The 13563-nt window shown below is 51.2% G+C and overlaps 1 pseudogene; it reads left to right on the forward strand.

The window, feature by feature from the left end:
* The first annotated feature begins 221 nt into the window (after positions 1-221).
* On the forward strand, positions 222-12569 carry LOC123935767 (annotated as a pseudogene).
* The last annotated feature ends 994 nt before the right edge of the window (positions 12570-13563 follow it).

Genomic DNA, 13563 nt, shown 5'->3' on the forward strand with positions numbered 1-13563 from the left:
GGATGGAGCCGCTGGGTTGGGGAGGGGCTGCTTCTCTCTGTCCCCTTCCCCTCCCTCAGGAGCCCTTTGTGACCAGACATAGCTCTCTGATGTGGGCGTGGGGCTTGTGTCTGCACCTCCACACCCAGGGCTCAATTGCCTGAGGGCAGCAGTGCGATCGGTGACTAACTCTCAGGGCTAAGTTGTCTGAGGGCAGCAGTGCGATTGGACACTAATGCCTGATGAGGAAAGAGATGGATAATTATCTCTTCCCTCAGGAATTATTTATCGATGGTTGGCTGAGCTCCAGTGCCACTATCTGGGCAATTAATGCCATCCTTGCCTTCGTGTGTGGCCTGGGGCTCTTCATCTTCTTACTTTCCTATTTCCAGCCTGATCCATCCTCACCACCAGGCAAGAAACACAGGAAGAGCAGGAAGGTAAGGAACCCTCGGCCCAGACACAGCAGAGTGTGATCCTATCTTCTTTTCTAATATTCTTTCCACTTTTCTGAGTCACTGGAGAGACTCCTGAAATAGGAAAGAATAGAACGGGTATTCTCAGGAGAGAGTAGACCACCATCTATCCAGGATAAGCCAGACTTGGCAGGGGTTAGAGGGACACGAGGATTTCTCCCCAAAGATCTTGGGCTGGAGTTCAGGTGTGGTGGAGTGGTCCAGGACAGTGTCCCGAACACAGTGAACAGTGGCCAAGGACCAGAGGCTAAAAGTTGCCTCGCTAGAGGACGTCAGGCCCCTGAGCACCGGGTCACCAGCCACTGTCCCAGGACTGGTGTTTCAGGTGAATGTTCCCCCTTCGGGGCTGATTGAGGGCAGTACTGAGCCCTGGAGGTCCCAAGCAGCAGCTAGAGTGGGGCTCTGGCCTTGGAAAGTGGGGTCGTATGTGAAAAAGTCCAGCTGTGCCACCAGGTCTGGGATTGTGTGTGTTTCTTGAGCAGAGGGACAGTGGCAAACTTCTCACATAGAATATCCTTCTGTACATTCTTCAAAGAAGGAAAACTGGAAATATTTGTATCCATTTTGAAAAGGAAATGAGTAAAACTAAGGAAAACCACAGTCCACTCCCCTTTAGTTAAATGTAGGAAGTCACACTACTCATGAGCAGTGAGCATCTGCTGCTGGGGCGGGGGTCCCAGCCTCCCTGTATTCTTATATCTCAGTAACAAGCAGAGTCATGGAGAAGGAGCAACAGAAGCCAGAAAAGCCAGACTCTGAAAGGTGAGCATCCTTCACTCACCCCTGCAGGCCCCAGTTACAGTGTCCCCCAACTCTGATGGGGCAGTCCCACTGTCTCCAGGACACCAGGGCCTGAGCCCATCCCTCAGGAAACAGAGCCCTGGGGGGGGGGGGGGGGGCTCCGGGGAGGAAGAGGGGAAACTGGAAGCTTCCCAGATTGGGCACCAGAACAAAGCCCTGAGGGGCTGGAAACCGGTGTCGCCCTGTTAGGGTCCGTGATCAAAGGAAGGAGACTGACACAAAGCGAAAATCAAGCAAAGCTTTATTTCGTGCCATGCATCAGAAACCAAACTGCATCAGAAACCAAACTGCATTAGAAACCAAACTGCATTAGTAACCAAACTGCATTAGAAACCAAACTGCATTAGAAACCAAACTGACCGGTAGGTGCTGGAGTCTTGCTGGGGACCACCGCCTTCCAGTCGCTGGGTTCCCTCCTGGAGGCTCCCTGCCTCACCCTCAGCGTACCACAGGCCCACTTCCGGGGAGGCTGCACCGTTGGCTCCTGAGGCTGCTCCTGGTGGCGGCACTGCCCCAGCTGGCATGGCTGCTTGTGGCGGCGCTGCGGCTGTTGCTGCTGCTGCTGCTCCAGCTCAGGGCAGTGTCGCTCGCGGCGGCGCCGCTCCCGCTGCTGCTCTGGGAGGTGCTGCTCGCGGTGTCGCCACTGCTGCTGCTGCTTTGGTGCACGAGGTGGCGCGGCTGGTGTTACAGCTTGAGGTAGCACCGCTGCTGCTGCTGCTCTGGGCGGAGCTGCTCACTGTGTGCGACTGCCGCTGCTGCTCTGGTGCATGCAGCGGTGCTGCTCGAGGTGGCACCACTGCCGCTGCTGCACTGGTGCATGGGGCGGCGCTGCTCGTGTTACAGCTCGAGGCGGCGCCGCTGCCACTGCTGCTCTTGCTAAAAGAAAACTCCCCCTACAGCCTCACAGACCATCTTTTATAGTGGTGGTTGAGCCCTGCCCACATACAGGTGGCCAATCGGATTTCAACCTACAATAATTAATATATGCACACCCCTCTGATTGAATACTGCTATATGGCCTGGTTTGCAAGTAACTTCCTTTCGCTAACCAGGCCCCTATATTCCCCCTTTTTCTTTGGAAATTAGTCAAATCCTTGACTTTTTTTCAGCCAGTTTTATGTTCTCCTATTGTAAGGGGGTTATTTTGAGCATGTAATATTGGGGCCAAAAAGTAACAGTAGTGTACAGTCAGCTGTTGAGTTAGCCATTCAACATTTTGTATAACCTTTTCCATTTTTTTTCCTATTTCTGTTCATCTAATTTCCCGCTATACATTTCCACAAACAAGTAACAATAGGAGCAACAATAAACTCACAGTTTTTTTAGTCTTAGCTTTAGTCCATGGTCAGTGGGGTCTGTCAGCCTCACCTTCCATCTCTGGGGAGTGTCCTCATCCTTGGATCATTTGACATGATCCGCATGAATCCAGACCCTGATGCCTTCTACTTTTACTGCCATGGGGGTAGTCAGGATAACAATAAATTGTCCCTTCCAGTGGCTCCAGGTTTCCCATTTGGTAGCAACGTATCCAAACCAAGTCCCCAGGTTGGTAAGGATGTGGGTTCACCTCCGTCTCCATCCCAAGTGTGGGCAGTCCTGATCCCTGAGTGGTCTTTTTTAAATACAGACTGTAATGCCTGCAGTGACTGGAGTACAGATTGATCAGTCATTTCTGCTAGAGCAACCTCTTGTAGTCGAGGACAGAGGAGGGGGGTCTCCCAAACATTATTTCAAATGGGGTCACCTTGCTTAAATAGGGTGTATATCATGCCCTGAGGAGGGCTAAAGGAAGGAGATCCACCCATCCACCACCAGTCTCCAGAATTAGTTTTGTCAAGGTCTCTTTAAGAGTCTGGTTCATCCTCTCTACTTGCCCAGAACTCTGGGGCCAATAGGCACAATGTAGTTTCCAATTAGTGCCCACGGCCTTGGCCAATGCCTGAGACTGAACTCACAAATGCAGGGCCATTGTCTGACCCGATTGTGAGAGGCAGCCCAAACTTAGGAATTATTTTTCCTGCTTCAGTCTTAGCCTAGTCCTCTTCATAGTCCAATTTGACACATTTTTGTAAATACTTTAAATCTTCTTCTGAATAATTGTTTTTTCTGGTAGGGCTGGAGCCGGGAGTGTAACTAGTTCTTGTACTGTTTCTTGAGCTGCTTGCTTTATGGCTTGATCAGCTAATTGGTTTCCTTTTCCTTCTGCTGTTACTAGGCTCCTTTCTTTATAAATAGCCCCATGTATATGGAGAGTAGCAAAGGCATACCTGCTGTCTGTATAGATGCTGGCGGTTTTACCTTTGGCCATCTGCAGTGCCTTAGTGCAATCAGTTCTGTTTTTGTGCCGAATTTCCGTGTGGCAGGGCTGCTGTCTAGAGTTTCTGCTCAGGAGAAACCACTGAAGCCCCCATATATCTCTTTCCATTGACCACATAGCTACTCCCATCTGTGAACAGAGTCATCTCGGCATCTGGGAGGGGAATGTCTCTGAGATATGGCCTTATTCCTGCAACTTGGGTTAGGACCTCCCCATAGTCATGTGGGCGGTCAGCCAGATCCTTTGGCAGCAGCATGGCTGAATTTAGCACCGCTGGGGGCCGGAAGGTCACTCTTGGTTCATTGAAAAGGAGGGCCTGATACCCCATCACTCAGGCATTTGTCATCCATCGGCCTGGTGGAATCCGGAGAAGGCCCTAGGTGGTGTGTGTGGTGGTTCTGATGAGATTTTGACCCAAAGTCAATTTACTTGCATCCTTGAGGTCTAAGATAGTATACACAGTTCTATGGGGGCCCTGGAGGGAGAGTAGGGTATAGGGGTTAGGCACTGTCGGGTGTCTTCAACCCGTTTATTAACTTCCCGCAAGTCCTGAACAGGTCAGTACTCTCCAGTCTTGGCCTTTTGATGGGCAGCAAAGGTGTGTTCCATTGAGATTTGCAAGGAACTAAGATCCCATCTCCTTGGAGGTGGTTAATGTGTTTTCTGATCCCTTCCTTTACTTCCTGAAGAAGGGGGTACTGCCAAACGCGAATAGCCTTAGCCATCGTCTTTAATTGTACCACCACTGGAGTTTGTTCCTTGGCCAAGCCAGGGGGCTTCCCTTCTGCCCAGACCTTTGGAAACTCGTCTTGTAGGATTTGAGGAAGGCTCTCCCCTTTTGTCTCCTCTGGATTTGAGACTGGCTCGTAAAGGAGGTATTCATCTACTGCTGCCATAAACACCTGTACGGTGGGTTGTCTCAAGGTTCCAGTCATGTCTCCTTCTGAAAACTGAATTCCAGCTCTTAACTTATGGAAGAGATCTCTTCCCATCAAGTTATATGGGGCATTACGGAGGACCAAAAATCGATGTTTAACTACTCCTGAGGCCAAATTTAAAGTCCTTTCTATTGTCCATCTATGTCTCTCTGTGACATTTGCTCCTTGTACCCAGAATTCCTCTCCAGATGGTTTCCCTATCGGTTTAAATAATGATGAAAATTGGGCTCCCATGTCCACCGAAAAAATCAACTGATTTCCCCTCCACTTCAATTTTCACTCTGGTGGCCAGCATTGCCATCATCCTTTTGGGACACTCCCTGGCCCAATGTCCTTTTCCTTACAGTAAGAACACTGATCTGAATCAAAGTCTTCCCACCTGCCTTCTCTGTGCTTAGGCTTTTCCTTCCATTTACTATCCTCTCCTTATCTCATGTAATGTCAAAACCTTAACCAGATTTTTGTCTGTTTTTCATCCTCTTGTGCATTCCTTTTGTTAAACACCTTTTCTGCTATTCCAAATAACTTAATCAGATTCTTCCCTTCAAATCCTTCAATTTCCTGAAGTTTCCTCCTTATATCTGGGACTGACTAACTGGCAAAAGCAAGATTCACTGCCCCCTGATTTTCGGGTGCCTCAGGGTCGATCGGGCTATGCATTTTATATGCTTCAATAAGCCTTTCTAGGAAAGCTCCTGGAGACTCATTCTTACCTTGAGTCACCGTATTAATTCTGGATTAGTCCAAGTGCAACTTTTACTTCTGGAAATTCAGTTCCAGGATTTCAACATATCAAAGACCTGTATTTGTTCTGAAAGTCTCCCATATGAATTTCCTTTAAGGCAGAATTCATCCTACAGGGGAATTAAAACAATTACAAATGACAAAATAAAATCTCGGAATAAATATGGTTTAATATCAAATGATGCCCCTTATCAAAACATTACAACTTTTCGGGGCGCCTGGGTGGCTCAGTGGGTTAAAGCCTCTGCCTTCAGCTCAGATCATGATCCCAGGGTCCTGGGATCAAGCCCCGCATTGGGCTCTCTGCTCAGCAGGGAGCCTGCCTCCCCCTCTCTCTGTGCCTGCCTCTCTGCCTACTTGTGATTTCTCTCTGTCAAATAAATAAATAAAATCTTTAAAAACAAAACAAAACAAAACAAAAAAAACATTACAACTTTTCGAAATGTATAGAACCTCTGGAATAGTTAGAGCATTTACCCAAATGTAACCCAAGGTTTATCATTGATTTAGCAGTACTTCCTGAGTAACTTAGCATATCAGGGAAAAGCCTTATGAGTGAAAAAGATCTCATTTACAATTCTGGGTGGGAAAAGAGAAAACCATTCACATTTTAGCCAATTGTGAACTGTTACAACAAAATTCAGTTAAGCACAAAACATGTTTACCAATAGATTTGAAAAGAACAAACCTATTTCCAGCAACCAGCGCCACAGCATTTTATCCAAGCAAAACTTCAAAGTTTTAGGTTACCAAAGACTCTGAAAGTTACTTTAACTATTACCCATTAAAACCCTGAGACAGATAATTAACCATCTGTTCAGTCATCTCTTTGCTAAGAGATTTCATGTTCCACCTGGGCCCATTCCACTTCAGATGCCATTCTTCCCCGCCAGCAAGGGGTAGGGGCTAGGCAGTCCACGTCCAGCCAGAGAAGGCAAGGAATTCCCCGAAACAAAGGGAGTTTTGGCAGCTGCTCGGGAATATTCCTTAAAGTCTCTGTCCCCAGTTAGACTAACCCCAGTTGGCTCTAGTGATAGCCCTTAACACATGAAATGAGTGAGGGAGAAGCCCCACATCTATTATGAGGAACGGAGGGATGAAAGTCAGAGTCCCTGTACTCTTTGCTTGCCCCATTAATTCAAACATAACAAACAACACAGCAGATAACAAAAAGACAAGACAAAGACAACCACAGGCCCAGCGGTCCTGCCACCAGTGGGGATTTCCTAGGGGGACTCAAACCCCCCTGACTGCCTAGGGGACTTGAACCCCTGAGGACTGCCTAGGGGGACTCGAAACACCTGATGGCCTAGGGGGACTTGAACCCCCGATGACCGCCTAGGGGCACTTGAACCCCCGAAGACCACCTAGGGGGACTCAAACCCCCTCGTGACAGTCCAGGGGGACTCTAACCCCCGACCATCTAGGGGGACTCAAACCCCCCGACCACCCAGGGGGAATTGAACCCCGCCAATGATCTACCAGCAGAGGGATGGGGTGTCCCCGCATCCAGTCCAGCCCTGGGTAGCATGGCCGTGTCCAGCTTCTCCCCGGTGGACTATACCCTGGAGCTTCAACCAGACAGACAGGCAATATCCAAACACCTCCGGAGGCATTTCCCATAAATTCCGATGCTGGCTCAGTTCTCGTTGTTTGATCCTGGACGAGCCCCCAATGTTAGGGTCCATGATCAAAGGAACAAGACTGACACAAAGCGAAAATCAAGCAAAGCTTTATTTCGTGCCATGCATCAGAAACCAAACTGCATCAGAAACCAAACTGCATTAGAAGCCAAACTGCATTAGTAACCAAACTGCATAAGAAACCAAACTGCATTAGAAACCAAACTGACCGGTAGGTGCTGGAGTCTTGCTGGGGACCACTGACTCCCAATCACTGGGGTCCCTCCTGGAGGGTCCCTGCCTCACCCTCAGCGTACCACAGGCCCTCTTCCGGCGAGGCTGCAATGTTGGCTCCTGAGAGGCTGCTCCTGGTGGCAGCACTACCCGAGGCAGCGTGGCTCCTTGCGGAGGCGCTGCAGCTGTTGCTGCTGCTGATGCTCCGGCTCAGGGCGGCGTTGCTCACGGTGGCACTGCTGCCGCTCCTGCTCTGGTGCACAGGGCAGTGCCGCTCGAGGTCGCGCCGCTGCCGCTGCTGCTCTGATGCATGGGGCTGTGCCGTTCGAGGTGGCGCCGCTGCCGCTGCTGCTCTGGTGCACAGGCGGTGCTGCTTGAGGCGGCACCGCAGCCTCAGCTGCTCTGGTGCATGGGGTGGCACCGCTCGCGTTACAGCTCGAGGCGGTGCCAATGCCATTGCTGCTCTGGTACACGGGGTGGCGCCACTCATGTTACAGCTGGAGGTGGCGCCACTGCTGCTGTTGCTCTGGGCTGTGCCGCTCGAGGTGGCACCACTGCCGCTGCTGCTCTGGTGCATGGGGTGGCGCCTCTCGTGTTACAGCTCGAGGCGGCGCCGCTGCCACTGCTGCTCTAGGCGGTGCTGCTCGCGGTGGCGCCACTGCCGCTGCTGCCCTTGCTAAAGAAAAAAAAAACAACAACTCCCCCTCCAGCCTCACAGACCATCATTCATAGTGGTGGTTGAGCCCGGCCCACACACAGGTGGCCAATCGGATTTCAATCTACCTCAGTTAATATATGCACACCCCTCTGATTGAATACGGCTATCTGGCCTGGCCCACCCCTCTATATGGGGTTTCAGGTAACTTCCTTTTGCTAACCAGGCCCCTACAACCCAGCAGTGGCCCCAGGGCCTAGACTGGGGGCGGAATCTCCCATTCCCACTGTGGAAAAGCTGTTCAATTCCACTCAGATTCTGTGAGGTCACATGATCCTTCTTCCCCCAGCAAGGTCATGAATGAGGAAGCACTTTGGAAAAGACAAAGACATGATCCCCATCATGACCCCTGTAATCACTCTGAAGGCATGTGTCCTTGAACAGTGCTGTTTGGGGCTCCTGAGTCCAATACCCCAAAGGTCTCCCCTCAAGGGACATTGTACACAGCCTCCTCTAAGACCACTGGGCCCCTTCTTCCACTGTGACCTGGTCTCCTGTTTCCAGTTTACAGAGATTGCCTACATGATCTGGAAGAGGTTCAGGACCTGTTCTCCCTTCTGCAAAGGTAAAGAATATGCCCCCTTCTTCCCTGCTTGGGCCTCACCAAGGCTATGGTGTGGACCTCGCACTGTGGGAAATGGCCTCTGGGACTGTTTGGTGGGCTGGGAGGAGCCATGGGACAGATTGTGACCAAAGCCCCGGGCTGAGGAACAGCAGGAGCATTGTGACCTGGGTGTGGAGCATGGAGGGTAGTGGGGTCCCCTCCCAGCCCCGGGCTGCTGCAGGGGCAGCTCACACCTCCTGTCTCCCACAGCCACCTGGCAAGGGTCTCTGACCAGGGGGGCGTTCACCAGTCCTTACGGCAAGCAGCCCCTGGGCAGGTGCTCCGAGGGGCACCAGCTGGAGCCCGTCAGTCATGCAGGGAGCCTGTGGAAGATACTGCTCCCACCATGGCCTCATCACCTGCTCGTGCTCCGCTGACAGGGCCCCCTCGGCCTCTGGCCTCCACCCTGCCATCAAGACGTCAAGAAGAGCAAACTAACTTAAAAAAATCCCACCAGACACAGAGAGAAAGAACTTTTCTCTAAATAATTCCTACTGGGCCTCTCTCATTCCAGCCATCTCAGGCTTTGGCCATGCCAGCTACCCCATTTTATCCTTTTCTTGGTGGTGGGAAAGTACCAAGTCCTTGTTCTTGCCTGGCACAATACAGCACAAGTGCCAGCATGAACACATCTCCTGCCACCCACCAGATGCCTCGCTCTGGGGTGGCCTTACTACCAGGCAGATAGAGACTCATAACCCTTCATTTGTCAATCCAGATGTCCAGAAGCTCCTTGAACTACTACTCAGCAAAAGGGTAGAACTGAAGAGTTGGAAGGAGAAAGAAAAGGTTGGGTCAGTTTTCAAACAGTGGTGCCCAGACGACCACGTGAGCTTCTGGGGGACTCTGTGGAAGCTGCTGGGTGCTGAGCAGAACACCACCACCCTGCCATCCTTCTGGAACATGAAAAACAAAGCAGAGCCACTGGCCCAAACTCAGCCGTTCTCATCTCCCAAGGTCTTGGAAGACCACTTGCAATGGAAACGCAGCCAGCTCTTCTGGGGTCTCCCCTCTCTGTACAGTGAGTCGCTGGTGGTCACTGCCTTGTTCTTTACTCACTCTTCTCCACTACAGGCTCCCTCTGTTTTATTCAATGGGACTTCTAATTGCTTGCCAGTTCTAAACCAGGATCAAATATCTTCACAGTTTTCCCATGCCCCACCATTGCTCCGCCGTGGGATCCAACCCCAACCCTCAATGCTAAACTTGCCACAGCCTCAGATCCCCCTTGCACTATCTGTCCCAATAAGACCACCTTCTCTCCCATCCCAGAGGAGGAGCAGTGGAGTATATTGTGCTGCATCCCAGAATAAGACACGATCCTTCATCCCAACTAAAATGCAACATCTGGAGAGGCCCTTGTTGCCAAAGCAACAAGGAAGGGGGAAGACTTTACCCACTATGGAGAAAAGATCTCCAAAATTTTTAGCCAAGTCCCTCCCAAGCTTCTGGAGGACCACCAGCCCTCTCAGGCCCACAGATCAGGCTCCACCTTTCAAGGGGACTTTGTCATCTTTAATATCCAGAAGCCACAGCTTCAGAGGAAGCTCAGCAGGGATAACCCTGAACCCACAAGGTTCAGATGTCTCTGCAACTGAGGTGGCCTCAGGATGAAATCCTGTGGGTGAGTCAGGCACAGAGGGAGCAGGGGCTCTCAAGGCCCTTTGTGTTTAAAGGCAAAAGCAGCCAAGCTACATGGAGGACCAGGTCCAGATACCACAGGAAGTATCAAGCAAGATTCCAACTAGAGAAGAACTTTGGTAAGGGTCTACGGCAGTGTCTGAAGAGGACGCCAACAGGTCTCTCCAGGATCTCAGCTAGGTTCCCAGTGAAGGTTCTGGGAACCAACTTTGAGGAGTTTGGAAGACCCTTGGCAAGGGTGATCCAGGAAAATACTTAGCCAGGGGCCCAGATAAGAAACATCTAGAAAAAAACTTTAAAGGTTCATTTGCACAGGAAATTGGGACAGATCAGTAAAGGTCTGATCCCTGTGACTGTACGACAATCCTGGTTTGTGGCCAGCCATGCTTTTCCCAAATCCCAACCCCACAAGGCTATCAGAAATCCAGCACCCTTGAAGGATCGGAAGCCCTGTGTAAACACCTCCCATGAGATGTCCTTCCTTTGTCCTAACACTCAGCAGAATCTGGAAACACACATCATAAGTTTTCAAGTGAGGCGTATGTGGGACCTACCTCTCCAAACTGTTGAGCCCATAGATCTGAAACTACGTGAAGCTCAACACTTGCCCTTTCCCCAGTCCCCCTCTCTGTGCTCAGCCACGTTTGTCCCTGGGGCCCTCTCAAAAGCCAAATTTTCCAAGTCCTTGGGGAAACCACCTCAGCCTCATCCAGGAGAGAAGGGTATAACTGAAAAGTCTGATACCACTTCAGGGAGTTCCCTTCCTGTTCCCTCACCCATATGCGAGCAAATCCAGCAGGCCCTGGGAGGGATTTCACCTGGTGATGGCCATCAGTCCTCAGAGACGTCTTTATCAAGACAGGAGGGCAGATCACCTTCTCAGGCCTCCATTCTCAGCCTCAGAAACAGAACTCTGTACAGCAAGACTGTTATGGGGACCAAGAAAGACAACCTGGAACCAAGTCCAAGTTTATCGATGGCCAGGAATGGGCTAAAAGAGGGGAGAGAGGGTCAGGCCTCACCAGACATGGTAGCAACACTGAAGATGAACCTCAATTCCCAAACTCCAAGGTCTGAAGGGGACATAGAGGTGATGGAGGCCAAGAAGGCCCCTGCTTGGAAAGTTGTCTTAAGACCCAGTGGGCTGGCCAACAAACCAGCCATTTATGTGGATCTGAGGAGATCAGGATATCCAGGTGCTAGGAAAATCCCCTCACCATCTACAGTGTTGGTTGCTCAAGATCCAGTGGAGGTAAGCCTTAAAACAAAGGTTAGTAAGGTTGAGATCCAAGAGAAGAGAGAGTTGGAGAATCAGCCTGAAGGCCATACCACTGGTGTGCTTCCTCAAGATTCTCCCAGTGACATCCTCCATCCAGACTTTGCCACTTGTGTGCTTGTTGAAGACAGTGGCACCAGTGTGCTCCTGCCAGACTCTCACACTAATTCTGTCCTTGCTGCAGACAGCTTGACCACTCAAGAGTCACCATCCTGTTCCCAAACGGACCGTGCCAGTGGAGAGACACCAGCTTCCCCAGTGTCACATAACCTTAGCTCAGGTGGATCGAGCAGTGAGGGGCAGCAAGAGCCCTGTGGACCAAAGGTTGAAGAACCAAGTGACAGTCAGAGCAACAGTGAGACCAGTGATGAGATAAAGGACCAGAAGAGACCCAAACCAGAAGAGAATGAAGACAGGTGTGCAGAACCGTTGGAAATCAGAGCTTCCCAAGCTACTGAGATAGGCCACCCTCCCCAGGTCCGAGGATCAGGAGAGAGCCTTGGGAGCAAATACCTCCAGCTCATGCCACCAGAAAAGGGACATGTTTTTCCGGAAAGCCACTTTAGATAAAGGATGAAAATTTTTCTGCAGTGCCTTAATCCCAGTAAAAAAAGCAAAGGACTGGAAGTTCCCCTTCAAAAAGGCAAGCATGCACTGGCTCCTGCCCAGAGCTGGGTGCCAGTCAGAAGCAGATTGGTTGTGGACAACAGGGCTACCAAAACTCAGATGATCATGACAGCTGTGGGACAAATGCTGGTGGAAATATTGGGACTCCACCAAGGAATTTGGGCCTCAGAGATATATCAGCACAAGGAATTGCAGGCCCCAGTACACAGGCATTCTTGCCCGCACAGGGCTTTCGCCTCCACAGACCACAAGAGAGTGATGGGAGGGATAGCCTCCAATCAGCAAGGTACCCCCAAGGGTCATAGCTGCCCTAGCAAGAGCCAGCTGACCAGAGACAGGAATGGTGAATGGGAAAGCCTCTGCAGGGACCTGGGGCCCCCAGGCAGACACAACCAGCACCAGCCGATGGTGGCAGGTGTCTCAGGTCAACTTCACCATTATCCTACATGCAGTCTTCGATAATATGTCTCAAACTATCAGGCAGAGAATGCTTCACACATCTTTCCTGGTCAGAAAGACTTCCTTCAAGAAAAAATCGAGTATATGCAAAGAAAGCCCATTTTTTTCTCACATTAGCACATCTTCTGTGTGCTAATGCCTTCCCCATGCCACAATTTTTATTGTTTCCCAAAAATATATGTTTTTTTTTTTTTTATGAGTGGTGCTGGTCTTTGTGTGTACCCTGCTTGGGGGGTGTGTGGGGAGGATCAGGGTTTTCTCTCCCTGAGTGCCTGCTTTGGCTTCCAGAAGGAAAGGGTCCTTGGAGGGCCAGTGACCTCGGGGTCCACCTCTACCCCCTTCCTCACACAACTTCCATTTCCATGAGAAAGTGAACAAGACCCAGAATGGGACCTAGCTCTGCCTATCCTCTCCTGCTTTCCCTCCACCTGAAATTTGTGTGGCTGTAGGGAAGGTCTGCTGAGGCAGAAATCCTGCTCAGGCTCCAGGAAGACAGAGTCCTAGATCAGAGTGGGGCTCACAGTTGGGAGACGCAAGGCTGGCCCTGAGGGCAGAGGTGAGAATTCCTGCCCCCACCTCTGTATCCTGTGGGGAGTAGAGGATGACCACCCCAGGAGACTTCTCTTCCCAGAGAATCCCATCTTAGCTCCATGAAGCCCCTCTTACACTCAGAACAGCAAGGGACAAGCTCGCTCCTGGAGCGGAGGGTTTGTGGGGTGCCACAGACACCCCCAGGCACCAGCCTGCCCAGCCCCAGGGCACTGAAGAGGCCTGCTCACCAGCACCCCCTTCCCGCTTAGGGTGGGAGGCAAGGAAGGAGGTTAAGTGACAGGGTGAGCCCATGCCTGGTGTGATGACTGGGGAGCCTTTGTGTTCCACTGCCACCTACGGGCCCAGAGGGGAAAAGTTAGAGGCCCTGGGACTGTCCCCACAGGGTTTCCACCCCACTCTACTTGCCAGCTGCCAAGTCCAGGGGTGGGATGGTGGAGGGGGTGGGGTGAGGGTTGTACAGAAGCCACCTGAGCTCCCACATGGAGGGCCAGGTTCCCAGAGACAGCAAGGCCTTCAGGCAGAGAAGTTAACTTCTGCACAATTTGATAAGATTGTAGGACTCTGGACCCGGGGATGGA

This window comes from Meles meles, chromosome Y (genome assembly GCF_922984935.1).
Source record: "Meles meles chromosome Y, mMelMel3.1 paternal haplotype, whole genome shotgun sequence".
Taxonomy (NCBI): Eukaryota; Metazoa; Chordata; class Mammalia; order Carnivora; family Mustelidae; genus Meles; species Meles meles.